The sequence below is a fragment of the Canis aureus genome, chromosome 18 (assembly GCF_053574225.1).
Source record: "Canis aureus isolate CA01 chromosome 18, VMU_Caureus_v.1.0, whole genome shotgun sequence".
In the NCBI taxonomy this organism is placed as follows: domain Eukaryota; kingdom Metazoa; phylum Chordata; class Mammalia; order Carnivora; family Canidae; genus Canis; species Canis aureus.
Window position 1 is genome coordinate 34182949 of NC_135628.1, and position 27408 is coordinate 34210356.

The following is a 27408-nucleotide window of genomic DNA, read 5'->3' on the forward strand; positions in this document are numbered from 1 at the left end:
GAATCCCTTCACTTCAAGATGTAAATTTAGTTACAGGATAAATTGTTGGAACTGGCTATCAATAAACTTTAGAAGATTAGTTGAAAATATAGTATTTCTTACTCTATTCTGGATAAAAAGGTAAAATTAATATCCTGAACTTAATGAAATTGTTTTAAGAGCAGTTCATCCTTTCCTATTGGCATACTTGTGTGAGAATGCTATTATGAGTTTTATTTAACAAATGTAGTAATATTTTAGGTATACATTATTGTTCACAAGTAGCATTGTCATCAATCCAATATAGGTTAAAAAATTAAGACAAAATGATATCTGTCATGCAAAACATATATTTTTATACATGTTATGTGTTCAAATTATATAGCTATATAGCATGGGGAATTACATTTTGCATGTAATTTATGATTGCCAAACAGAAAATTTGCAAGAGTCATGGTGTTGTCTATACTGATCACCCGTATGTATATTTCAACAAATATTACTTTTTTCTTAAAATTTTATTCTGTCATGCTTGTTATTATATTATTAAAATATATTTTGAATCTAATGAAATTTGGAGCTGGAGTAGAATTCATTACTTTTTCTCTTATTATATACACATGTATTAGTCTGCAACTACTTGAAAAAATGATGTGGAAGGAGAGGTCAAACCACATTTTGAGGATGCCATAGACTCTGGATGTCAGAGATAGTATAAGCTACATAAAGCTTAAGTATCAGATGTACCTTTAGCTTTCTTTTCAAATAATGATATGGCAGGTACAGCATATTTTTTTTTCCTCTTCTCCTCTGTTTGTTAGCTTCTTCTGGCAATTGCTACTCTATCTACCACATACCTATGCAGAATCCATGATTTCTAGGGCTGGCTGTATAGACAGCCACTTTTATAATTATGTAAGACTCCACCTCTGTTTTCATCTCCTGCTGTGGCTCTTTTAAACTTCTTAATATTTGAACAGAGGGACCCACATTCTCCTTTTGTACTGGGCCCCACAAAATCATGTAGCAGTCTTGGGTAGTTGAACTCTTGATGAGTTCAAGGCTGGGTGCCAAACTGAAGTTTTGTCAGTCATGAGTCTTTCCTGGGAATATGAAATTTGAGAACAAGAAATTTAGGGACAAGGGATGCTTGGGTGGCTCAGCAGTTGAGTGTTTGCCTTGCGCTCAGGGTATGATCCCTGGGTCCCAGGATTGGGTTCTGCATCAGGCTCCCTGAAGGAGCCTGCTTCTCCCTCTGCCTGTGTCTCTGCCTCTCTCTGTGTGTCTTTCATGAATAAATAAATAAATTTAAAAAAAAAAAAAGAAATTTAGGGACAAGCCTTAGACCAGATCTCGATAATGGTAGCAGCACTGAAGATCCATAGACTTCTGCAGACTAATCTTACTCTTCTTATATTCTTTAGAGTTTAATTGTTGCACCTTAGATCTTGTGAAAGACACTATTCCCCTTTTACTGAACTCCCTTTTTTTCTAAATAGCTATAATAGATTTTTCTTCTCACAACTAAAAAAAACAAACCCAAAAACCAAAAATTAAGATATATATGTTAAAGGATGAAGGAAAGTTGAGAAACAGCTTTGGAAATTTTATTGCAGTAATGAAACAGTCTCAGTCTAAAATATCCCTTCCTCTTGTCCCTTGCTAGGGAGAACTAGAAACAGACTCAGGGAAATCAACAGAGAAGGCTCCAAGGCCACACCCTGGAGTTGAGAGAAGCCATCTGAGTCTTAGAGGTTTCTCCTGTGAGAGTGGGTAACCACTGAAGTATGTCCTGGTACGACATTTCATAAAAACTATTGAATGGGGAACTGATTTCAAACATCTTACAGAAATGTGACACTGCATTTGTGATTTGCTACTGTCCTCAGTCTCCCTGCTCATTCTCTCAAACCATAGAAAAATGAGCTGAAAAAATATATACTAAATTCCCCAATCTGAAACCACATGTTAGTTGGCTAGCATTCTTCATATGGAGTAGAAAGGAAATCAGTAAGTTATCCATACTCTGTCAGTAAGAGGGCAAGGTGTTAGAAGAGCTGCCTATTTAGGGATGCAAATGTCAGAAGAATTGGCATGGCATTTATGCAAATATAAGATGGCAAAAATCAAACAAAATAAAGCAAACAATGTGAATAACTACGAATAACCAGAAATCCCAAACTCTAGAAATATAACCCCTCAGATCCCTCAAATAGAACAAAATTGTCCAAAAGTGCTTCTAGCTATAAGAAAGTATTATAGAAGCATGAGTGAAGTAGTAATATAACCCCTCAAATCCCTCAAATAGAACAAAATTGTCCAAAAGTGCTTCTAGCTATAAGAAAGTATTATAGAAGCATGAGTAAAGTAGTCCAAGATCTTAAATGTGAGATGTTCAAGTAGATGGACACAAAATATTGAACACTTGAGACAAGTGATAACTAAAATGAATGATGTAGAAATGTTTCTGCCAACGTTTTTCATCCTTTCCACCATGGGATAATCACCAAAGTCATGGTAAATTTTTGCTGTGCATTTATTCAGAAAGTGAATGTGATTTTCAGCCTGGAGGAGTTTACATGGTATTTTCCTAAGTGAAAAAATGTTTACAATAGTATTATAGTATGATCTCATTTTTAATTTCTTTTATATGTTAACATATTTTAGAATGATCTTGTAGATTTATGTAAAAATAGAGAAAAATTAAGCAATTAACACTTGCCACAAATTATACAGGCTGTGTAAGACAGAATTATGATTTAAATCAGTTATTTTAACCCCAATCTCATCTATTTCTGTAAAATCCTGTTGTATAAAATACGTTAAACATCAAAGGCATGAAGGAAAATATAATCCAAGGGATTTTTGGTGAAGAAAATGTTGCAAATCACAAATTTTAAGTTTTTCTTTTTCATTTTTCATTCCTTACCAAAGTAATTTGGCAAGGTAGTCTGTAGTTAAATATAAGAATTTGATTGCTTTATGTTTTCTGGGGGAAAAAAGTGATTTAACCATAGAATCTGGAGTGGTTCTTTATTTCAAAAGGCCTAAGGCTAAAATAATTTCAAAATTATCTTTAATAAGAAGTATGCAAAATTTCTACTATATTACATTCAGGTTTTTGAAAGAGATGTGGAAATGACCCTGAAACTTAGGCTTATTGACTATGTGGCGTATCAGCTTCTGGAGTTCACTTTATTTTTTCTTCATTGAAGAGTAAGTTGGCCATGTCTCCTTAAGACACTTTTGCTGCCATATGCAAATTTAATTCTTCTTCTAAACAATTAGTGATATTGTGATTTACTTATTTTTGTGAGTTTGAGAATATCAAAACAGAGGAGAAACAGTTTAATCTCTTAATATGTTAATATGCATTTGTCCCAAATTGTGAGTAAATCTAGAATGAGTTACAAGGTATAGCCTAATTATTATGCAAGAGTCATTAAAATATGATAGACTAACTTCTTCCACAAAATTCTTTTTAAGGAATTTCCTTGGATAAAGTGAAATTAAAAAAATGTTAAATTACCTCTTTATTATTTTTTTTCTTCAAAGCATTTACTAAGTGGATATTCTGCACAAAACAACTCCAGTGAAAAATTTTAAGATGTAACATAAAAGGAGAAAATTAAATGTATATATATGATAGTTATTTTTACCAGTGTCTGAAAGATAATTACTAAACATTTTTTTGTGTGCTATAACTCCATACGGGCACAAAGAATGGGTGATAAAGCACTGTCATTGAAGAAATAGCATTGCATTTGGAGATCCATTGTAAGTGCGTGTCATAAAAGACACTGGGTTAATTGTATCTGGGATTTTAAAAAAACCAAAATTTTATTTTGCCACAGAACAGAATCATTTTATTAGGACCCCACTGGTCTTTAAAAAGTCTTTTTTTTTGTTTTTGTTTTTTTGATGGTGTGTTTCCTCCCACTGTGATTGTGTATACCTGGTTCTTTTTATCCTAGGAGCCAATTGTTAAAAGAGAAAGCCAACTAAAAAAACCCAAAAAAAAAACCTCTCATATCAGTGTAACAGATCCTGTATTTTTTATATTTAGTGTTTCTAAATAAAATGTTTTAGATAGCTTTCAAACACAAAGCTGGAAATACATTTTTACTAGATGTCAATGAGTTAGGAAAATGTTGAGCTCCTAAAATGACCCAGAAAACTAGTTTTCATCTGCTGCTTGTTGTCCTTTTAAGTGTGTGAATTTTTAGATTAAATTTTCACTTTGGATAAGGTGAAAAAAATCTGACTTTTTAAAACCCTCTACTAAGGATACTTTGTTCTAGCACAAAACTGACTAGTTATTTTAACTGTAAAACTCTTGGTGTCATGGAGGATTTGTCTTTTTAGTTAACGACAGCAATAATAAAAAACTGCCATGTTAAATGCTCTTACACCCTGTGAATATGCTGCATTTTGCAGGACTGTAAGGAAATAGACACAACCCCATTCGCAACTTAGAGTTTCAGACTTAGCTATGGATGCAGCACCATGAACAGACAACAACTGGGGAAAATATAGGATGGAAATATTAAAAGGGGAACACAGTGGAGAACCATAATTGCACTTAGAAGCAGGCAGGAATTATCATAGCTCTCAGAAAGGGTAAGCCAAGAGCAGAAACATGCCCGAGAATACTCTAAAACAGCATTGTCAATGTAAAATATAATGCAAGTCTCAAATGTAAGTGACATCATAATTTTTAATTTTCTTGTAGCTAATGCAAAAAGTAAAAAGCAGGTGAAATTAATTATAATAAACCATTCCATTTCACTAATCCCAAATGTTCCAAGATGTAATCAAGACTAAAATTACAAGTGACATATTTTACTTTTGCTTCCCACTCCAAGTCTTCAGAATCCAGTATGTGTTTTGCACTTCAACAGCACATCTTATTTCAGAGTAGCTGAATTTCACATGCTGTGCTCAGTGGTCTATGTGTTTGACACTGCAGGCCTAGAGTCACACAAGTGACTAATAGGTTAAGGTAAGAGCTTCTAGTGGTGCCAGGGTCCATTTGTTTCATTGCACAGATTGGGAAATACAGCTAACTAAATGTTGGAAAGCCTCAATTCTCCTTATGGCCCTGCTTACTCAGTTTCGGAAGCACAGATTAATTGACTATGTAAATGAGAGAACGGTTACATTATATGTTCATTGTGTAGGCCTGAGGTATTCTATGAATGGGCACTTTTGATGGCCTCTGTTATTCAAAATACTATAGTCCAACTAAATAAAAGTGAAACTTATATACAAAACGATTGCTTGTAAATATGCATGTAAATAGTTCTGTTAATAACCCTGTTTTACATTTGATATATCTGTGTCTGCTAATACAGCTAGCTTTCTCACTTTTCTGCTTGTTTGTTCAGTCTGGATTAAAATTAGACTTTGAGGGGGAACCCTGGGTGGCTTAGCGGTTGAGCACCTGCCTTCAGCCCAGGGTGTGATCCTGGAGTCCCAGGATCGAGTCCCACATCCGGCTCCCTGCATGGAGCCTGCTTCTCCCTCTGCCTGTGTCTCTGCCCTCTCTCTCTCTCTCTCTCTCTCTAGTCTCATGAATAAATAAATAAAATCGTTAAAAAATTTTTAAAAAATAAAATTAGACTTTGAAAATAAAATTTAAATAGTTTTGTTTCCTCTAAAAAATAATAATGCTAATAGGCTAATAACTCTTAGCCTATTAGAAAGTTGGGAGTAAAAGAGAATATTAAAATTGAGAGTATTTATCTAACCAGGATAAACCACATTTTGCTTTTGATTTTTTTCCCCCATAGCTTTTATTAAATAGTCATTTAGGTAGGACCTGGAATTGCCATTTCTATCACTTAGTTTTTAGTTATACAAAATAAACAGAAATATATGTTAAAATATAGAAGAAACTATATATTAAAAATGTGGTCGGGATCCCTAGGTGGCGCAGTGGTTTGGCGCCTGTCTTTGGCCCAGGGCGCGATCCTGGAGGCCCGGGATCGAATCCCACATCGGGCTCACGGTGAATGGAGCCTGCTTCTCCCTCTGCCTATGTCTCAGCCTCTCTCTCTCTCTCTCTCTCTCTCTCTGTGACTATCATAAATAAATAAAAATTAAAAAATATATATATTAAAAAATGTGGTCATGTTCTAACTAAAAGCAAACAAAAATATTGATAATCTTACATTAACAGTACTCATAAGTATTATTTATTACTTTACATGCAAGAGGAAAAAATTCAGTTCAAGGGAAAGTGGAGTTGATGAGAGCAAAATAAACCAGAATCATCCCAGTGGGATAAATAGAAAATCAGTGATCCAATAATCCTCTTGTTCCTTCAACAAAATAAATGTATATACTTTTTATGCTGTTAAATTAAGAAGTGTGTGTCTTTTATGCTGCATAATTAGAGATAAGGGAAATGAAACTAGCCATCTGTTTATTCAAAATCATAACCTAGTTTATCTCAGTTATGACTACAACTTTGAACAGTACTGTTGATCCTTCAACATCATGGATTTAAACTACATGGGTCACTTACATGTGATTTTTTTCAAAAATAAATTTAGTATAGTACTGTAAATGTATTTTCTCTTAAATCTTCTTTTCACTTTTTTTCACTAGCATTTTCTTTTCACTACCTCACATTATTGGAAGACTACAGTATAGATACATATAACATACAAAATATGTATAAATCACCTGTTTATGTTATGGGTAAGGCATGATCAGTAGTTAAATTTTTAGTGAGTCAAAGTCATGAGGATTTTTGTGTATGTGGCCATTGGTGCCTCTAATCCCTGTTGTTCAAGTGGCAACCGTTTGCTTTATGCATATTCAAAAAATCTTTCCCAGTCTTCTTACCTTTTTACTTGTTAATAATGTGTTTTGATGAAAGACTTCATTAACATCATTGTAGTTCAGATTATTAATTTGTTTCTTTTTGGTCAGTGCTTCTATTTTCTCCCTTTTAAGTTTTCCCACTTCTGAAGCCATGAAAATGTTCTTACAGCTTCATTGCCTTGTTTTCCATGAACTGTAAATCTGTTAAGATTTGGAAATGGAAAGGATTTTTTTGTGAATGGTGTAAAGTCAAGTTTCCTGTTTTTTTCCACATGTGTACTAAATTGACTCACCATTAGTTATTTGAAAACTGCCATTGTTACTTCTCTGCAGTTCCATAAGTATCTATATGGATGGATCTCTTTCTAACATCTATTTTTTGCATTCATCAGTTTATCTGTGCCCCAATATTATTTCGTATGAATAATTGTAACTTTATAATGCTAGGAGAAATTTTCTCACTTGATGGAATTTTTCAAGATTTCAGCTGATACTCCCATCTCCTGCACAGTCTTCCAACCTCTACTTAGCCACATAAGAATGGACTTTGGGCTAGAAACACTTTCTTTCCAAGAGATAAAGAGCTTTCTTTTTTTTTTTTTCTTTCTTTCCTTCCTTCCTTCCTTCCTTCCTTCCTTCCTTCCTTCCTTCCTTCCTTCCTTCCTTCTTTCTTTTTTTCTTGATAAAGAGCTTTCAAGCTTGTGCTGGGCTTGTGGCTTTGTATGGGAATATCTTTTCCTGTTTCAGACTTAGCATTACTCCTCTTTCCTGCCTAATGATGTCTGTCATGTGCCAACTGGCTGACTCTGCTACTGTATCTTTTTCCTGCAGAAGGAGACGGTCTCCTCCATTCTGTGGCACATAAGATGGGTATGTATAGGCTAGTGGCCTTGCATCATCTGCTGGCAGAGATCTGCTGGCATGGTGGGTACCAGCATACACTGGTGATCTTGCTTGTCCTTTCTTCTTGTGGGTAAAGCATTCCATCCAGTGCTTTACTATGTTTTATTTTCCTTGTTGACTTATAAATATTCAAATGTAATTATTATACAGTGCTGTTTGTTTCAGGTGTACAGTATAATGATGAATAGTCCTTATATTTATCATTGTTCATCAAGATAAGTGTACTCCTAATCCTTTTTATTTTACCCACTCCCCCATCCTAGCAACCACCAGTTTGTTTTCAATATTTAGGAGTCTTCTTATTTTTATTTCTTTGTTTCTTAAAATCCACATATGAGTGAAATCAAATGGTATTTGTTTTCTGTTTCATTTATTTCACTTAACATTATACACTTTAGGTCCATCCATATTGTTGCAAATGGCAAGATCTCATTCTATTTCATGGGTGAGTAATATTCCTGTATGTGTGTGTATGTATGTATGTATATACGTATGTACACACACAGATACCACTTCTTTATTCATTCACCTGTTGATGGACACTTAGGTTGTTTCCATATCAAGGTATTATAATTAATGTCACAATAAAGTTACATATATCTTTTTGAATTAGTATTTTGATCTTTTTTGGGGGGGGTAATTGCCCAGTAATTGAATTAATGGATCATATGGTAATTCTGTTTTTAATTTTTTTTAAGATTTTTTTTTTATTCATTCATGAGAGACAGAGACAGAAAGGCAGAGACACAGGCAAAGGGAGAAGCAGGCTTCATGCAGGGAGCCTGACGTGGGACTCTATCCGGGGTCTCCAAGATCACACCCTGGGCTGCAGGTGGCGTTAAACCACTGCCACCGGGGCTACCATATTTTTTATTTTTTGAGGAACCTCCATACTGTTTTCCACATGGCTGTGCCAATTTGCATTCCCATCCAAATAGCATGAGAGTTTTCTTTTTCTTTTTCTTTTTTTCCTCGTTAACCTTTTGTTTTAATGGGTCTCAAAATTCTGTGACAGATTTTTGGTCAAGTTGTTTCCATTAAAAAGTACTGATTTTAAAAACTAATAACTTAAAACTGCCACACACACACACACAAACCCCAAATGGTCCACAAAACATTCTCCTTTTCTTCTGAAGGTTTTACAATGCATTGTTATCATTAACCAGTCTTTTACTATTAAACTTAAGTGGCCAATTGACACAAACAGTTCTGAGACAGTTCTTCCACCACCGATTAAGACTGGGGTGGCAGGTATTGAGGATAATATTCATTTAGCCTCTGAGCTTTCTGGGCAGACTTGGTGACTTTGCCAGCTCCAGCTGCCTTCTTGTCCACTGCTTTGATGACACCCACAGCAACCGTCTGTCTCATGTCATGAACAGCAAAGCGGCCCAGAGGAGGGTAGTCTGAGAAGCTCTCAACACACAAAGGTTTGCCAGGAACCACATCAACAATGGCAGCATCCCCAGATTTCAAGAACTTAGGACCATCTTCCAGCTTTTCTCCAGAACAATGATCTATCTTCTCCTTCAGCTCAGCAAACTTGCAAGCAATGTGAGCTGTGTGACAATCCAGCACAGGGGCATATCCAGCACTGATTTGGCCTGGATGGTTCAGGATAATCACCTGAGCCGTGAAGCCAGTGGCTTCCATTGGTGGCTCATTTCTGCTATCACCAGCCACGTTGCCCGATGAACATCTTTGACAGATACATTCTTGACATTGAAGCCCACATTGTCCCCAGGAAGAGCCTCAGTCAAAGCTTCATGGTGCATTTCAACAGACTTTACTTTAGTTGTAACATTGACCGGAGCAAGGGTGACCACCATACCAAACTTAAGAACACCAGTCTCCCCTCAGCTCACTGGAACAGTATCAATACCACCAGTTTTGTAGACGTCCTGGAGAGGCAGACGCAAGAGCTTATCAGTTGGACAAGTTGGTGGCAGATGCAATCCAGAGTTCCAAGCAGTGTGGTTCCACTGGCATTCCCATCTTTACGGGCGACTTTCTATCCCTTGAATCAAGGCATGTTAGCACTTGGCTCCAGCATGTTGTCACCATTCCAACCAGAAATTGGCACAAATGCTACCGTGTCGGGGTTGTAGCCAATTTTCTTAATGTAGGTGCTGACTTCCTTAACAATTTCCTCGTATCTCTTCTGGCTGTAGGGTGGTTCAGTGGAATCCATTTTGTTAACACCAACAATTAGTTGTTTTACACCCAGTGTGTAAGCCAGAAGGCATGCTCACAGGTCTGCTCATTCTTGGAGATACCCGCTTCAAATTCACCAACACCAGCAGCAACAATCAGGACGGCACAATCAACCTGAGATGTGCCTGGAATCATGTTTTTGATATAGTCTCTGTGTCCTGGGGCATCAATGATGGTCACATAATACCTGCTGTTCTCGAATTTCCACAGGGAGATATCAATGGTGATACCATGTTCACATTCAGCTTTCAGTTTATCCAAGACTCAGACACACTTGAAGGAGCCTTTCCATCTCAGCAGCCTCCTTCTCAAATTTTTCGATAATTCTTTTGTCGATCCCACCACCTTTGTAGATCAGATGGCCAGTAGTGGTAGACTTGCCCGAATCTACGTGTCCAATGATGACGATGTTGATGTGAGTCTTTTCCTTTCCCATTTTGGTTTAGGTTTAGCGGTGGTTTTCACGACACCTGTGTTCTGGCAGCAAACCCATTGCAAAAAAAAAGAGTGAGAGTTTTCTTTTTCTCCACATCCCCACCAACACTTGTCATTTCTTATGATTTTGATTTTGGCCATTCTGATAGGTTTAAATGATATCTCATGGTTTTAATTTGCATTTTCCTTCTGATTAGCTATGTTGAGCATCTTTTTATGTGTCTGTTGCTCATCTATATGTATTCTTTGGAAGGAAGTCTCTTTAAATCCTCTCTTTTTAATCAGATTATTATTAATTTTTGGTGTTGTATGAGTTCTTTATATATTTTGGATATTAACCCTTTATCAAATATGTCATTTGCAGAAATATTCTCCCATTCTGTGAATTGTCTTTTAGTTTTGTTGGTTGTTTCCTTTGCTCTGCAGGCGCTTTTTTTATTTTTAAGGTTTTTATTTTGATATACTCCTAATAGTTTATTTTTGCTTTTGTTTCCCTTGCCTGAGGAGACATATCTAGAAAAATATTTTTATGGATGATGTCAAAGAATTACTGCCTGTGTTTTCTTCTAGGATTTTTATGGCTTCTTGTCTCACATTTAGGTCTTTAATCCGTTTTGAGTTTAGTTTTGTATATGATGTAAGAAAGATCTCAGTTTCATTATTTTGCATGTAGCTGTCCAGTTTTCCCAAGACTATTAGTTGAAGAGATTGTCTTTTTTCCATTGTGTATTCTTTACTTCTTTGTAATAGATTAATTGACCATAAAACTATGGATGTATTTCTGGGCTCTCTATTCTATTGATCTCTGTGTCTATTTTTGTGCCAGACCATATCTTTGTGATTACTACAGTTTTATAGTATATCTTGAAATCTGGGATTGATACCTCCAGCTTTGTGCCTCTTTTTCAAGCTTGCTTTGGCTATTCAGAGTCTTGTATGGTTTCATACAAATTTTCAATTATTAAGTTCTGTGAAATCAATAACAAGACAACAAATACATGGAGGCTAAATAGCATGCTACTAAACAATGAATGGGTCAGCCAAGAAATCAAAAAAGAATTCAAAAATATTTGGAGACAAAAATGAAAACACAGTGGTCTAAAATCTTTGAGATGCAGCAAAACTGTTCTAACAGGAAAGATTAAAGCAATACAGGCTCACCTCAAGAAACCAAAAAAGAAAAATTAGTTTCTTAAATAGGATTTGAACTTAAATAGCTAGATTATGAAACCCAGGTAATGATTATATGTCCCAGAATCCATTTGGTTTTGCTTTAGATAGTAAGGTAGCTTTGTTTTGTTTAGTCATATTAAACATACTATTTGTCCTGTAGTATTTATAAAGGAATAACAGTAAGTATTAACTATAGCTATATAAACTCCCCTTTGGTTGACTAGGAGGAAATTAGGAAATAGCTGCCAGTGTCAACTCTAGTATATTTATTTAGACTAATTTTGGAGGGTTCTAAGCAGAAGTGTTTATTTTCCCTAAGGTTGGAGATAACCTTCTCTAGTTGCTTTATTCTCCAGATAAAAATTGTGTTTCAAGAGTAAACATGAAAAGGTAATCAATTATCTCATAAATTTTTAAAATACTTGTGTTTATTTCATTTTAGAGACTTCTAGATATTATTTTGAAGGAGTATGACTCCTGATGGGATGTTAATATGTAGTATCTGGAAATCTCTAATGATTATTTCAAATATCCAAGGAAAGTGAGAATGTAGCAAACAGGTGGCATAGCTCTGTTTTCCATTTGAGAAATAGTGTCCTGGTGGAGACTATAGTATTGGGTAGATAAGTACCATTTATTATAATAGACATTTTGTGTGCTTCAAGTTGGACAGATTCCTTGAGTAGAAGTACACAGTTCTAATAAAGTAGGCTAAAGTGTCTCTGAAGAGGGGTTAAGTTTATTCCTGCATTTTAAAATTCTTTTTTGATGCTATGGTAAATGGAATTTTGTTTTTTTAAAGACTTATTTACTTATTTATTCATGATAGAAAGAGAGAGAGGCAGAGACACAGGAGGAGGGAGAAGCAGGCTCCATTCAGGGAGCCTGATGTGGGACTTGATCCCGGGACTCCAGGATTGCGCCCTGGGCCAAAGGCAGGCGCCAAACTGCTGAGCCACCCAGGGATCCCCTTAATGAATTTTACTTTTTTTTTTTTTTTTAAGATTTATTTACTTATTTATTAATGATAGAGAGAGAGAGGCAGAGACACAGGAGGAGGGAGAAGGTAAATGGAATTTTGTTAACCTTTTCAAATAACCAACTCTTGTTTTTGTTGTTTTTTTTAAGTTTTCTCTATTTTAGTTATTTCATCTTTGATCATTATTATTTCCATTCTTCTGCTTGTATTGGTTTAATATTCTCTTGTTTTCTGGTTTACTAAGGGGATAAATTATGTTATTGACTTAAGATATTTCCTCTTTTTTTTTTAATATAGGCATTTATAGCTATAAATCTCCCTTTACTGCTTTAGCTGCATCCTATAAGTTTGGGTATGTTATGTTTTCATTTTTGTTCATTGCAAAATATTATTTCCCATTTTATTTCTTTGGCTCATTGGTTATTTAGGAGTGTGTTAAGTTCCATATATTTACGAATTGCTAGCAGAGTTTTCTCTGAGGCCTCTTGGCTTGCATATGGTTTCTCATTGCCACCTCCTCACATGGTCATTCCTCTGTACATGCATGCCACTGGTGCCCCTCTCTAGGTCCTGTTCTCTTGTTTCAGGGTACCAATCAGATTTAATTGGAGTCCATTCTAGAGACCCCATTTTAACTGAAGCACCACTTTAAAGGTCCTGTCTCCAAATACAGTCACATTCTAAGGTATTTTGGTTAGGGTTTAAACATTAATTTTGGTTAAGATTTCAACATTAATTCAGTATTTATATGACCTAAAGCTTTTAAATTTTATTAAGGCTTTTAATTAATTAATTAATTTTTTGAACAATGTGGCATGTTCTATCTATTCTGTTGGTTCTCAAAGGAGTGTTGTATAGATGTTTATTAGCACCAGTTGCTTTATAGTATTATTCAAGTGTTCTAATTTCCTTGTTGATTTCTTGCCTAATTCTATCCAGTGTTGAAAACAGGATATTAAAATTTCCATCTATGGTTGTTGAATTGTTTATTTCCCTTTTGAAATATGGGGAATATTTTGCAATCTGAAGTGTCTTGTAAGCAACATGTAAATGGATCTTTTTGTTTAGTTAACCATTCAGCTAATCTCTGATTTTGATCAGAATGCTGAATTCATTCGTATTTAATGTAATTAATAGGATATCTATCTGTCATTTTGAGTTTTTTACATGTCTTATTTTGTTGTTGTTGTTTCTATATTCCTCCATTATTGCATTTTTTTGGTTAAATATTTCATAGTATTTCATTTCTCTTGTTCCTATTACTATTTTTTTTTTTAGTTACTTCCTTAGCGGTTGCCCCAGGAATAATGATTAACAATTTTATTTAGAATAATTTAGTTCATATTAATAGCAAATTAATTTTTAAAACACAGAACATTCTTCTCCAATTAGCTTCATTTCCTCCTCCTCTTTTCTGCTATTGTTGCCATCAAATTATATTTTTTCATTATAAGCTCTCAAGAGGTATATATTACATATTAACATATGTAGTTTAAATTAGAATAAAAGAAGTATGAAAAATACACTTAACTGTTTTTATCTATGTAGTTATTTTTGTTAATGGTGTTTATTTTTGTGTGGGTGTGAGTAACTCCTTAGTGTCCTCTTTTTAGGTCGAATGATTCCATTTAGCATTTTATTGGGCAAATGTCTTAATGGTGAATTCTTCCATTTTCTTTTTTTTTTTTTAATTCTTCCATTTTCTGTTTGTCTGGAGATGTCTTAATTTCTCCTTTGCTTTTGAAGGATGATTTTGAAGGATATAGCATTCTTGGATAGCGAGTTTTTTTCTTTCAGCACCTTGAGTATATCATACACAGTGCCTTCTAGACTCTGTTTTTCTTGACAACTCACCTATTAATTTTGTTGAGGATCCCTTGTATGTAATAAGTTGTTTTTCACTGTGTTCAAGATTCGTTGGACTGTTTGTGCTGTTTCAGGGTATGGATCTTTTTGAGATTATCCTACTTGGATTTATTGAGTTTCTTGTATTTGTAGATCAGTGGTTTCCGTCAAATTTGGACACTTTTTTTTACTTTTATTTTTTAAATTTTTTAAAATGATTTTATTTATTTATTCATGAGATGCACACGGAGAGAAGCAGAGACATAGGCAGAGGGAGAAACAGGCTCCTTGCAGGGAGCCCAGTGTGGGACTTGATCCCTGAACCTGGGATCACAACCACTGAGCCACCCAGGCATCCCAATTTTTTGGGATTTAAAAGTATATATACTTTGTATTTCTGAGATTCTCATTATGTCTTGGAGGGTCTATTTTTCTTTCTTTCTTTCTTTCTTTCTTTCTTTCTTTCTTTCTTTCTTTCTTTTTTGTTTTTGTTTGTTTTGTTGTTGTTCATTAGACAGGATAATCTAAATGGACATATTTTCAAGTTCATTGACTCTACCATTCAAATCTTCTGGGCTCCTGTCAGGAATCTTTCATCTCAGTTAATGTACTTCTCAACCTAAGTTGTAATTGGCTCTTTTAAATAATTTCTCTGTTATTGATACTCTCTATTTGGTGAGACATTGTTCTCATACATCCTTTAATTCTTAGACATAGTTTCTTTTAGTTTATTACATGCTTAATTATAAGCATGTCTATTGAGTCCAACATCAAGATTTCCTCAGAAGTTTCCCTCTCTTTCTTTTTATCCTGCAAATGTGCTACACATTCATGGTTTTTTTAATGCATCTCTCTCCTGGTATTTTATTTTTGCTGTTTGTTGCTGCTGCTACTGTTGGTTTATTTATTAATGTTCCAGGGCTAACTCTATAAACTTATATCCTTCATATTATGTTTGGCAACTTAAGTGTCTGCTAAATTAGCTTAAGAATCAGCTAATGATCAGGCAAAATTTTTTTTTAAATACTGTGAGTCAAAGCCTTTCAGACTTTGCCAAAAGATTCTGTGTTTGCATTGGAGCATTTCTTTAGTTTTTCATCAGAGAATTTACATTTCTGTCATCATTCATCATTCACTTCCTGCTTGTATAGATCCTGAAGGACAGCCAGAGATAAGAGATTATGGCCTTCTCAGGTCTTATTTTGACATGCCCAGAATTCTCTATGTGCCTGGCCTTCTGGATTTCCAAGGCTATGCCAGAGATTTTCAAAGACCTGTATGAATATGTTATTTTCCAGTTTTTTCCTTACAATTTTTTGATCAGAGTTTTGTTTAGCCCCAGTTGGTATCATACTTTACCCCTTACCCTCCAAAGTGGGTCAGCTGCAATTTTAAACATTGCCCCCATTTGTTTTCAACAAACACTATTCAGTGAGGTCTATATCAGGTCAAGTAAAGACAAACCCTGAGAATGGGAGCTACAGGCTGGTCAAATAATGATAATCTGCAGATGGGGCATTTGCAAAGCTCCAAACCAATTCTGCCACTCCAGTGGTTGCTTGTTTGCTTATTTTCTCCCCTACTGTTGTTGCAAGGCTTTTGGTTTACAGGGTTACTGAAAAAACAAGGACGAAAGGGAAAATTAAAACACTATAAATCCTGATAATTTTATTTTTTTTTACTTAAAGATTTTGTTTATTTATTCATGAGAGAGAGACAGAGAGAGAGAGAGAGAGAGAGACAGAGACACAGGCAGAAGGAGAAGCAGGCTCCATGCAGGGAGCCCGATGTGGGGCTCCAGGATCACATCCTGAGCCGAAGGCAGTGCTAAACCACTGGGCCACTGGGGCTGCCCAATCCTAATAATTTTAATGTGATTCATCTATTTTGCTTGAATAAACGTTCTTCAGATTGTTCTAAAACTTTGGTTAATTTCCAGTGTTCAGAAAATCTTAATTTTGACATTGTCAGTGTACTTGTTGGTCCTATAGATAAGTGATTTTTCTTTGAGGCACTCACTTTGCCATTTCAGAAGTGCTTTTCTCTTATTCACTTTCAAGTTAATATCTTTATGGTTGTCTATTAAGTTCCCAACATCGTTTATTTAACTATATAGAAATGATAATTACAGCTATTTTAAAGCTTAGATCTGATAACATTATTTGGAGTGCTTATAGTCTATTTTGTTTATGTTATGTCCTTATGGGACTATCTTTTGCTTTGTTTTTGTTTTTTTCTTTTGCATTTGTGGAATTTTTTGTACAAATGTTTTGAGACCCTAGATGAAATGATCTTTCTTCAAAGAGGAATAATATTTTATTCTTCTAAGTGTGTATTTTTGCAGTCTCAATCATATTATTCCAGTTTTAGAGATTGAAATGATACAAAGGTGAATTGTATTCTGCTTTTTTTGTTGTTGTTCCAGTCAAAGCAAGGAGTTTCAGTGGGGAGCTTTGGTGACACTGGACTCAGTTTCTATTCTGAGGCTCGACAGGACTATCAAAAACTTCTTAGTCTCTCAGCTTCTCCTTTACCAGATTATTAATGGCTCAGAATACGAAGATTATCTGAATTATTTAGTCTACCATTAACAGAAACAGAAGCAAAATGTTTATTTTTATTGAAATGCAATGTCATAAAACTTTTAGTTACATCGATTATAATAATGTGAATACTGTACTGGAAAGTTAGCTCCCTGCCTCGGACCTTTTCTCATTATTTGATGAATGGCATTTTTGAGTTAAATTATCTCCAGAATGCTTAGCAGACTTAATGTCTCATTTGCTGGATCACATTAGCAGTTGTTTATTTTTCTTAAAAATTAAGGCCCAAATTATATAAAGATAATTCTGTTTCCTTCCAACTTCCCAAGATAGTCATTCCAGAATATGTTCTCATAAAATGTTGTATTACCTCTGTATACCTCATACTATGCTTTGGAATTTGCTTTTAAGGATCTTTATTTTTTAATTTTTTAAAATATTTTGTTTATTTATGAGAGACACACAGAGAGAGAGTCAGAGACACAAGCAGAGGGAGAAGCAGGCTCCATGCAGGGAGCCAGACACAAGACTTGATCCTGGGTCTCCAGGATCAGGCCCTGGACCGAAGGTGTTGCTAAACCACTGAGCCACTAGGACTGTCCCAGGATCCATTCCCCCCCTTTTTTTTTTTAAACTAGTCAAGGGCATGTTTCACTCCATTGTCTATTTTCTCTTTTTAATAAAAATGTAATAAGGAATATAAGTACCTCAAAAGTTATCTGCTAAAAAAAAAAAAAAGTTATCTGCTGTATTATCTGCTGTGCTACTAAATGAAAAGATAAGTTAAATAAAACGTATCCAGTATGACCAGCTTTTTGTTAATAAAGGAAAATTAGGTGTATGTTTATTTGTATAAGCATAAATAGTGGTGTAGAATGATATATGAAAACTGATTTCTTTAGAGGTAAGGTTTTCAATGTGGCAGGGAACAAGAACTATCTTTCCTTATACATTTTTAGATTACTTAACTTTTTATAATAGCTAGTATGTTTTGAGTGCTTACAGGAATCAGACACTTTTCTAAATTCTTTATTTGTCTTAACTAATTTAAACCTCACAAATATAAGAAGCAGTTTCTATTATTTCCCAATCGTAGACAGGGAAATTCAAGCACAAAAAGTTAGGGACTTTCCCAAGGACAATACTTGGCAGAACTGGGATTCTAAATAGCTTGCTTGTTAGCTTACTTTCTAGTTTAGTCGTTTAAAAAAAGAGACCGTGAATAAATTATATTCTTGTAATAGAGTCAGTGTGCTTGATTTAGTTGCTTTAAATATCATACATTTGTACAGTAGAACTTAATTCCATTGAAGAAGGAAAGGATTTTTTTTCCCTAGCTAACATTATAGGCCAGTGAGAATAAACCCAACTGCTAAATGACAAAAAAATACACTTTAAATCTGAATACATTTAAAGGTCAAATTGTCTTTATTCAACGATTCATGGCTGAGACTGTAGTTAGGTATTAAATCTTTATTTGGTGACTTGGGATTGAACATAAAGGACTCTAGTTAGAGCTTATTGTTTTCTTAACACAACAACAACAACAAAAAAAATCCTGTAAAATTTCTCTTAGACAATAGGTGAGGTTTCTTTTTTTTTTTAATAAATTAATTTTTTATTGGTGTTCAATTTACCAACATACAGAACAACACCCAGTGCTCATCCCATCAATAGGTGAGGTTTCAAGGGAAGTCAAGTGCATTAATTCTTTGTGATTTGAGAATGTCTTTGAGCGTATTCTCTAATTTTAATCTTACGTATAATGTGATTCTTGACTTACTCTATGCAGCTGAAAGACACTCAGGAGGAATAAATCTCCTCCTCCAAACTTTTTTTTTTCCCCTGAAATATTCTTTAGTGTTTTAGAACAAAAGATATTTGGCAAACGTTGGAGGGTTTTGTAAAAAAATTGACTACCCTGGAGATAAAGGTCTGTGGTGAGTTCTACTGATACACCTGTTTAAAATAGCAAAGCATCTTAATTCAACAGTTTTGACAAATACTCATTTTTAATGGCCAAGCCAGGTTATCCTCAAAGGTACTGAATAGGAAAAACAGTCATATATTCAATAGCTTTAATTTTCCTTCTTTGAATTTCACATATCTCCATAACTGCTTGCAATTTGCATTCATCTCTTTGCTAATTGCTTCATTAATGTCTTGGAAATGAGGATGTTTGTTAAACTCTGCAGTTGTTAGGTCACCTAAGGCTGAGTAAATTCCTACTTTAAATAATTTCAGTAACATCACTGAAATAGTACCATTTATAGTTTTTTGTGCATTTATACTTGGTAGATTCTATACTGTGAACAAGACTCAGCAATGTTCTTATTCATACTTAGGATATTATGGAAACTTGTCTCAATTTAGAAGCTTTTATTTCTATTCATTTTAATTATTTTTTAAAAACTTGTACTGTATGTTAGACCTTTTGGAATCAATATGCAATGTAGATTAAATGTTTATGGAAAATTTCAAAAAAAGCATTATCTAAGAATAAATATGATGAACAGTTATTAAAGAGAAACTAGGAGATAGAAAGGCCTGACTTTATATTTGTATGTAAATTTAGTCCCACAAAGTGTGATTGATAATTTGTGAAATTTTATTATCATCATGTGATAAATACATTTTAGGTTTAATATAACTAGATTGAAGTTCTCTTTTTTAATATTTACCACAAGGCTCAGATGAATATTTAACAGTATTAAAATCTCCATGTAGCAGTTTCAGAGATCTTCACAAGTATTCTAATGAAAACATATCCTCATTTTTGGACAAACATGGAAAAAAAATGAGAAGTGTTACAAAATATTTGTTACATGAATTGGTTGATTGGCCTGTTTATTAAAGAAAATATTGTTTTGTTGACCTTCTGAGTTTATATTTTATAAATTAGATAACCTTAAAAATAGGATTTTAGGGTAAATGCTCTCATTTTTAATTTTATTTTACTCAAACACAGTAGCATATTGCTACATAAAAATTTCAATACTCTGAAGGAAAAAATTTGTCTTAATATATATATTTAAAGTATTATATTTAAAATATTTCATTGTTTTCCCTAAACAAAAAGGATAAAATCCTGAAACACATAAAGATATTTTCTAATTTAATAATTTTAGTTGGCTTTTTATTAAATAATTTGGTCTTCGGAACAATTATCTGAGCTATGGAAAATGAGTTTATAATTATTGACATTGTATAGATGAGATTAGGCACAGAGAGATTAAGTGATTTTTTTAAAGGGCTGGAATGAATACTCAGCTGTTCTGAATACTACTGCCCTTTTTATGATACTGGTTATGAAGAATGGCCAAAAAATTAATTATAAATTATAAGAATGAATAATCTCTGTATTTGTAACAAAGCATGAGATCATAGAGTTTTATATGGGCAAGCATTTTACTTAGCAATGAAAAAATTTTTAGAATGCACAGGATGATTGAGACACAATCCAAAGTAGATAAATGGGTGCTTGAATAAATGTAACAAAGTTTCATGATTCAAAATAGCAATAAAGACTTCTAAAATAAAGGCAAAAATAATTAAACTCTGACAGATAATTTAACACTGTAAAATAACATATAGTTGATTGGTTCATTCAGTCCTTCATGCCACAAATTGAATGCCTACTGTACGTCAGATCCTGTTCTAAGAGCTAAGAGGACTAAATATGTTTGGGAAAGTCTTTTAGAAACTTGTCTTACAACTTGTATAGTTTCATGAATACTACATAATGATGATGAGTACTGACCATTTACATTCTATGTACTTCTTTCATATTAGGACTCCTTCAACATAATATAAATTTGTATTATGGACAGTGGCATGGTAATGATGACAGCTGCTATAGCGTCATATAAAACAAATTGACTGATGCTGAGTAAAAGGAGAGGAAAAAAACCCTTCCACAACAAAAAGCAACTGGCAAATAATCTAAGGGATGATGAGAAAGAGAAATTGGAATGAAGGTAGTTTGTCAGTTCTAATTATCCTAATTTGAAAAAGCAAATAGGCCCACCAGATGTTACTACGTGAGTTAATTTCTGTCTTCAACATTAAAAGTAATTAACTTACATGCTTACACTTGTACAATTTCTTAGACTAGAATTAAATTCACATGTTATGACTTTCCATAACACTGTCTTGAAACAAAAGCCCTCATTAGAATGATGTAAATTCCTTGTAAATAGGAAAATTTTGGCTCTCTACTCCTTCTTGCAGGAGACTGCCCAGGCCAGAGTTAACCACTCTCAGCATTTATGACAGGGAGTAGGGTCTTTCACTTTGTCCCGCTGCTTCCTTAATTGGGTGGATGGCCACTGCTTGTTTATTGAAGAGTCTCTTGACAATTCCTTTGCCTTCTCAATTCTTCCAAGGCTCCATAAAAGGAAGGTAAACTGAGACAGTGATGCTGTCTTTTCTTCCTGATGGTCACCCCATTGACTATAATAATAGCAGCTAACATTTATTGAATACCAAGCAGTTGTCTTGGTGTTTTATATGTATCTAGGCTTTTTATTCCTTAATACAGGATGAGTGTCCTGAGGCCTAGGTAGATCAAAGTGTCAGAAACACAGTAGTCTGAGGTTTGAACCCAGGCAGTACAGATCATAAACTATGCTTGTAATAAGTGATGTCTTTGGAGCAAAAATGTTTTATGATTTAGATTTTTCCATATTCATGTTTATTGGTCTTAATCTTTCTTAACCTTGATTTCTTTTTTAACCTTGGTTTTTTAAATCTATAAAAAAGGAAAAATAATCTATCCTGGGTCCAACATGGAATTGTCATTGGTAACAAATTTGAATATATGAAAAATATTGGAAACTACAAAATACTATGTAAGTGTGAAGAATTAATATTGTTACCACTTTGTGCTATTGACAACCTCCTTCTTTATTCAACTTTTTTTTCTGGCTTTATGATAGCAATCCATTTTAGATTTTCTCTAGCTTTTCTAATTGTTCCTTTTAAAACTTTCTTTTAATTCTTTCCCTCCCACCCAACATACACCCCCCACACAAAGAGTAAAAGCCAGGATTCTATCCTTGACATTGGAAAATTGAGATGTCACATAGTCTGATTTGTCTTATAGAAAAGAAGACAAATTTTGAGTAGATACCTGATGGCACAGGTTAATTTTGTCAAAGATTGTATTTGTTTATGGATTCCACTACCTTGTTTGAAGTCCCTCCACTCCAAATGCTGGGCTGATTCAGTGAGAGGCATTCTTGCATCTTCTTTCTTTCACGTCAAAGGATGTTAGATTTGAAAGTTAATAGTAGTTAAAATGTAAGAATTTCAAGAGTAAATGTTTAAGACTATTTCTGTATAAGATTGGAAACAGTAGCATCAGTTAAAAGCAGACAATGGAAAAGATTAACCAAATTGATTCAACAATAAAAAGATAATGCAGTATCAGGGCAGAGTAACAAAAACATCTGTTTTTACATCTTTTGGGGAGGGAAAAAAAACTAATTAGTTTGGGACTGATTCAGATAGATGTCATTTTAAATTACTTTCTTCTGTTTACCAAAATAATGCAATTAGATGGAGTAAGTACAATAAAGAAGATAGGTTTAAAACAGATGTCTGGCAGTAGACATTAACACTATTAAAAACTGTATTATGGAACTGCCTGCTAGGCAAATTTATGCAGAACTAAATGTTAGTCATTCTCAAGAAAAATGAGTCTTGATTGAAGGGCATAGATTCAACCACAGGTTTAATTTTTAATTCACAGAGAACATCACTTGGTCAAACTAGGTAGAATGGTGTAGTTTGGATCTGTGAGAAGGGGCATGTGGTGAAGGAAATTGATTGGGTTAATCTAAAAAAAAATTTGACACGAGTCTTTATCTTCTCATTTTTTTTCTTATTTGCTTTATGTTGCTTTTGATTTGCATTGTGAATCTGCATCTCTCCATCTGTTTTAATGTATTTATACAGACACATTTCCTCAAAGAGTTAAGCAATAATATATATTGGATCTAATTTAGTAAAATTTTTACTAAGCCAACCCTTTGCCCAGATTTTCTTTGAATAAAGAAAAGAGAATGGTTAGACGGTTACTATAAGGTGGGAGCAATGCATTCTGACCAAAGCATAAAGGAATTTTTATTTGAATTGGAAGAGCAGTTAAGATAAAAGCAAAGAACTGGATTTAAACTCCACTAGCGGGCAGCCCCGGTGACGCAGCGGTTTAGTGCTGCCTGCCGCCTGGGTTGTGATCCTGGAGACCCAGGATCGAGTCCTGCATCGAGCTTCCTGCATGGGGCCTGCTTCTCCCTCTGCCTGTGTCTCTGCCTCTCTCTCGCTCTCTCTGAATGAATAAATAAATAAATCTTAAAAAAAAATAAACTCCACTAGCTATATGAGATTCTTTGAGAATTTTCTTAGTGACACATAATTTCATAACTTGTAAAGACTAAATATTACAGAAATTATACTTATTCTGTAACCACTAGTTTATCTTTCCCTGGAGACTATAAATAATCCTTAAATAATTCATCCACTCATTTAAAATATTTCTTGCACATCTATGTACATGGGGCAAGTGTTGGATAGAATGAACAAAGTCTTGTCTTTGACATAGTTAAATTCTTTAAGAGATGCAGACTTATGATTTACAAATCAAAGTGATTTGGGCTGTGGGATGGGAGTTTTAGTATGTTCTATAAACATATATAGGGCCAGAGAATCTAGTCTGTTGTGGAAGTACTGGAGGATATGTAGGAGTCAAAGCAGAGAGATGTGGGGCTGCATTTGCAAAACATGGAGAGTTGGCAGAATCAGATTCTGAATTGTTTAATAAACTATGCTCGGAATTCTGAAATTCATTCCATCAACAATGGGAAATCATCAGTTGGTTTTAATGGGGAGAGAAGTGAGTGGATTGATTTGCATTTTAGAACCATTATTATTTAAGTTGATTTGCCAATTAGGATTATTTTCAGACAGGATTTATTCTCTTAATTTTTGACATAGCTGTATCAGTGCAGTCTTACCAGATATTGCAATAGAGATAGGAGAATCTTTGTCTTATTCATTTCTGTTCAACAGTTATCAATTGTGTGCCTATTAGACATACTGTAATTTGCTAGGCTCTATGAAGTATAAGACCCTTTGAGACGACATTTGGGTTGTTCCAGTTCTGAGTGACACAGATCTTCTGAGGAAGACCTGTAATCCCCATTTTCTTGATTTTCAGAGTTGTACAATCATTTGTTTACCGTTGCCCTCTATTTTTTTTCCCAAACAGTGCTGAATCTCCTTACACAGGTACCTCGAAGTCACCCTCTTGGTCTCCTTCTCTTTTTTCTTTTCTACCTCTGTCCCATCAAGCTTTAGTCTGATGGTAACCCTGGGTTTCTCAAAAAAAAAAAAAAATTCTTGTTCCATACAGCTGTCTTTTTAAATTTATGTCTACAAGTCCCAGTTGCCTTGCATCTTCATAGTCTTAATAGCATCTAAAAGACAAATGTATTTTTTTCTAATTACTGATCACTTTGTATTGCATTGCTATGACTTATAATCATCCTAAAACTGGGGTGTTCTGATAAATGTATAACATCTGGTCCTTAAGGAAAAAAAAGTCCCATGATTTGTAGCCACTGTCCCTAGTGTAAATAATTCCATCATTGCATATTTCACACTACCAAATTGATATCACTACATGTAGTGTAGAGAAAGGGATGCACAATTGACTCTTGAAAGCTGATACAAGCTAGTTCTAGCAACCCACTGGAACATTCCCTTTCCACTACATGAGGCAACTGTAAGGGACAAAAAAACGTGTAGAGGGGCAGAGATCTTAAACCTCATCATGCTTCAGATGAACGAAATGAAGCAAAGAAGGTAAAATGACCCAAGAAGAAATGGGCTTCAAAAATAACTATTCCTTTCAATTTTAGAATGTTAGCAACCTTCCTTCATTTTTTGGGTTTACAGGCTGAGAATAAAATAGTAGTTGGCTCATTATGAACCTGCTTTCAGTTTTTACATCTAGCCTACAAATGCCCATCAAATAAATACTTCTAAAATGCTAATTAGAGAAGGAAAAATAATTTTCCATTATTCTAGATTCTTGGCTGAGACTCATCCCCCCCCCCCCAATAATAAAAAAAAGATTAAGAGGAGAGAAACAGAAATAAAATACATACCTCTCATATACATGAGAGACCTCAGAAAACTGATTAACTCCCTTGAAATGGCTCAAACTGCCACCTTCAATACCACGTGTAGCTAAAGACAAAAGAAGATGTTGGGATTGAGGACCAGATATGGCAGATGACCAGGCAAAGGATAGTCAACAAAAGTATTGTCATCAAGATTTAAGTCAGTAACTTCTCCATTGATGAGTTTATGCAGATTTATTTATTTATTCAGAGAGAGGCAGAGACACAGGCAGAGGGAGAAACAGACTCCATGCAGGATGCCTGGTGTGGGACTTGATCCCGGATCTCCAGGATCACACCCCAGGCTGCAGGCAGCGCTAAACCGCTGCGCCACTAGGGCTGCCTGAGTTTGTAGGGATTTAGTGTCAGATTTAATTAGATCTATAGTGAAGTTAAAGAGAGAGGCCAGGCAAAAGTTGGTTGAAATAGGCTTTTAATGGGATGCGCTCTCGCTCTCGGGGCGAGCTTCTGCAGCCCGCGGGGGAGGGAGAGAGTGGAGAAGTCGTGGGCAGGGGAGTGAAAGCGGGCTTTTTAAGGGGGGGAGGGGTAAGGGGTTAGGTGTCTGTACGGGGTGATAGGTATTAGGCATATTACTGGTGGAATCGGCCTGGGACAATAACTGCCCATGCCCTTATACGGGGTCTGGGTAAGTACGGTTCAGGTTTCCTGCATAGGTCCGGTCTCCCCTGATGACATGTCCCCGGGCGGTCTGCTGGTGATGGGAAAGTTCTGAGGCGGGGACAACAAGGTGGAGGGTCCGCTACCATTTTGTTGGTGCCTCCTGATCCTCCTTGATCCTGCCCGCCCAACATTCCAATCCTTTTGTTGTTATAGGGCATTGGTTCAGATCTGGCTACTTCCTGATGAGTAGGGGGCGTCGTGGGTCCCTCAGAAGTGAGCAAGCGGGAGTAGGGGTGTAGGAGTTGGTTACAGATACTCCAGACATTTCACGAATTCGTTCCTGGATGAATCAGAGAATGCAAGGGGCCATCGTTAATACTATGCTGATGATTAGGAGTGGACTTAGAAGGGGGAGGAGCCATGTAGTGGGGTCTGCCACCATTGGGCCGCTGGGGTGGTACCAGGTTTGGAGAGACTCAGGAACTTTGGTGAGAATGTGGAGATTGGTCTCAACTACACCTGTTTCATTGATGTAGTAACAGCATTTTTCATTGAGAAACATGCAGGTTCTGCCCTTGTCTGCGGTGAGGAGGTCCAAGGTGCATTGGCTCTGGAGAGCCATCTGGGCCACTGAGGTTATCTGGTGTTGGAGGGAAGCCAGAGACTGCCGAGGCCTCGATGGCCATTTGAAGCCTTTCAGGTAGGTCCCTGGTGGAATCTACAGAGTGGATTAAGGCCCCGTCCCGGATCCCATGGCCACCAAGGTTGAGGCCAGGGAGACCCCAATGACTAGTGGGAGAAAGAACGCTCGTTTCTGCTTTTCTGGAGGGCTGGCGAGGAGAGCTACTTCTGCCTGAATATAGATAATTAATCAGGGAACCAGGGAGACAGGCAGACAGAGGAGAGAGGCAGAGGTATTGAGAGATTTAGAAGGGGTATCATTGCACCAAAAGAAACCGCCGATAGGGGAGTGATGAGAGGTAACGTTTGACAGGGTGATGTTGCAGAGGGCAGAGTTAGGGGTGGAATAACAGGGAATTGGTGGTTGAGAGGGTTGGTGAATAAGGGAATGTAATGGAGAGAGGGAGAAGGCCCTCAGAGGTGTGGGTGTGGGGTTGGTGCAGTTAAATGGATTAGGGAGGGGAACGGCCACCAGGGGGGTTTGCCCAAGGCGGCACAGATACAACAGTGGGACAGATTGCCCATGTCGGAAAGGCTGGCGAGGGAAGTGCCTTATTGGATAAGTTTTATCCAGAAGAAGGGACCCTGGTCCTGAGCTGGGTTAGCCTGTAGGTGGGTTTGGAGAAGTTGTTCCTGTGCAAGTATGGTGTGAGCTTGGCTACTTAGGGCAGTTTGGAGAAGTTGATAGATGTTAGGATTTTCAATGAAGAGGAGGGGAGTAGAAACAGTGGGTGAGGGAGAAAGATGAATGGTGGCCTTGAGTTTGTGTAGGATATCCTGGCTGAGGAGAGGAGCTGGGCAGGAAGGAATTATAAGGAAGGAATGTGAGAAGGGGAACCCATCCAGGCTGCAAGAGAGGAGTGGGGTAGTCCGTGGAATAGGGCAGGTACCATCAATTCCCACCACTGCTACTGGAGAGGGGAAACTGGCACCTGAGTAGGAAGGCAAAATAGAGTAGTTCGCCCCTGTGTCCAACAGGAAAGAGATGGACTTACCTACTACCTGGAGCAGGACTCTG

General features: G+C 35.7%; 1 pseudogene; it reads right to left on the minus strand.

The window, feature by feature from the left end:
• Nucleotides 1–8692: 8692 nt before the first annotated feature.
• Nucleotides 8693–9542, minus strand: LOC144289165 (elongation factor 1-alpha 1 pseudogene; annotated as a pseudogene).
• Nucleotides 9543–27408: the final 17866 nt, after the last annotated feature.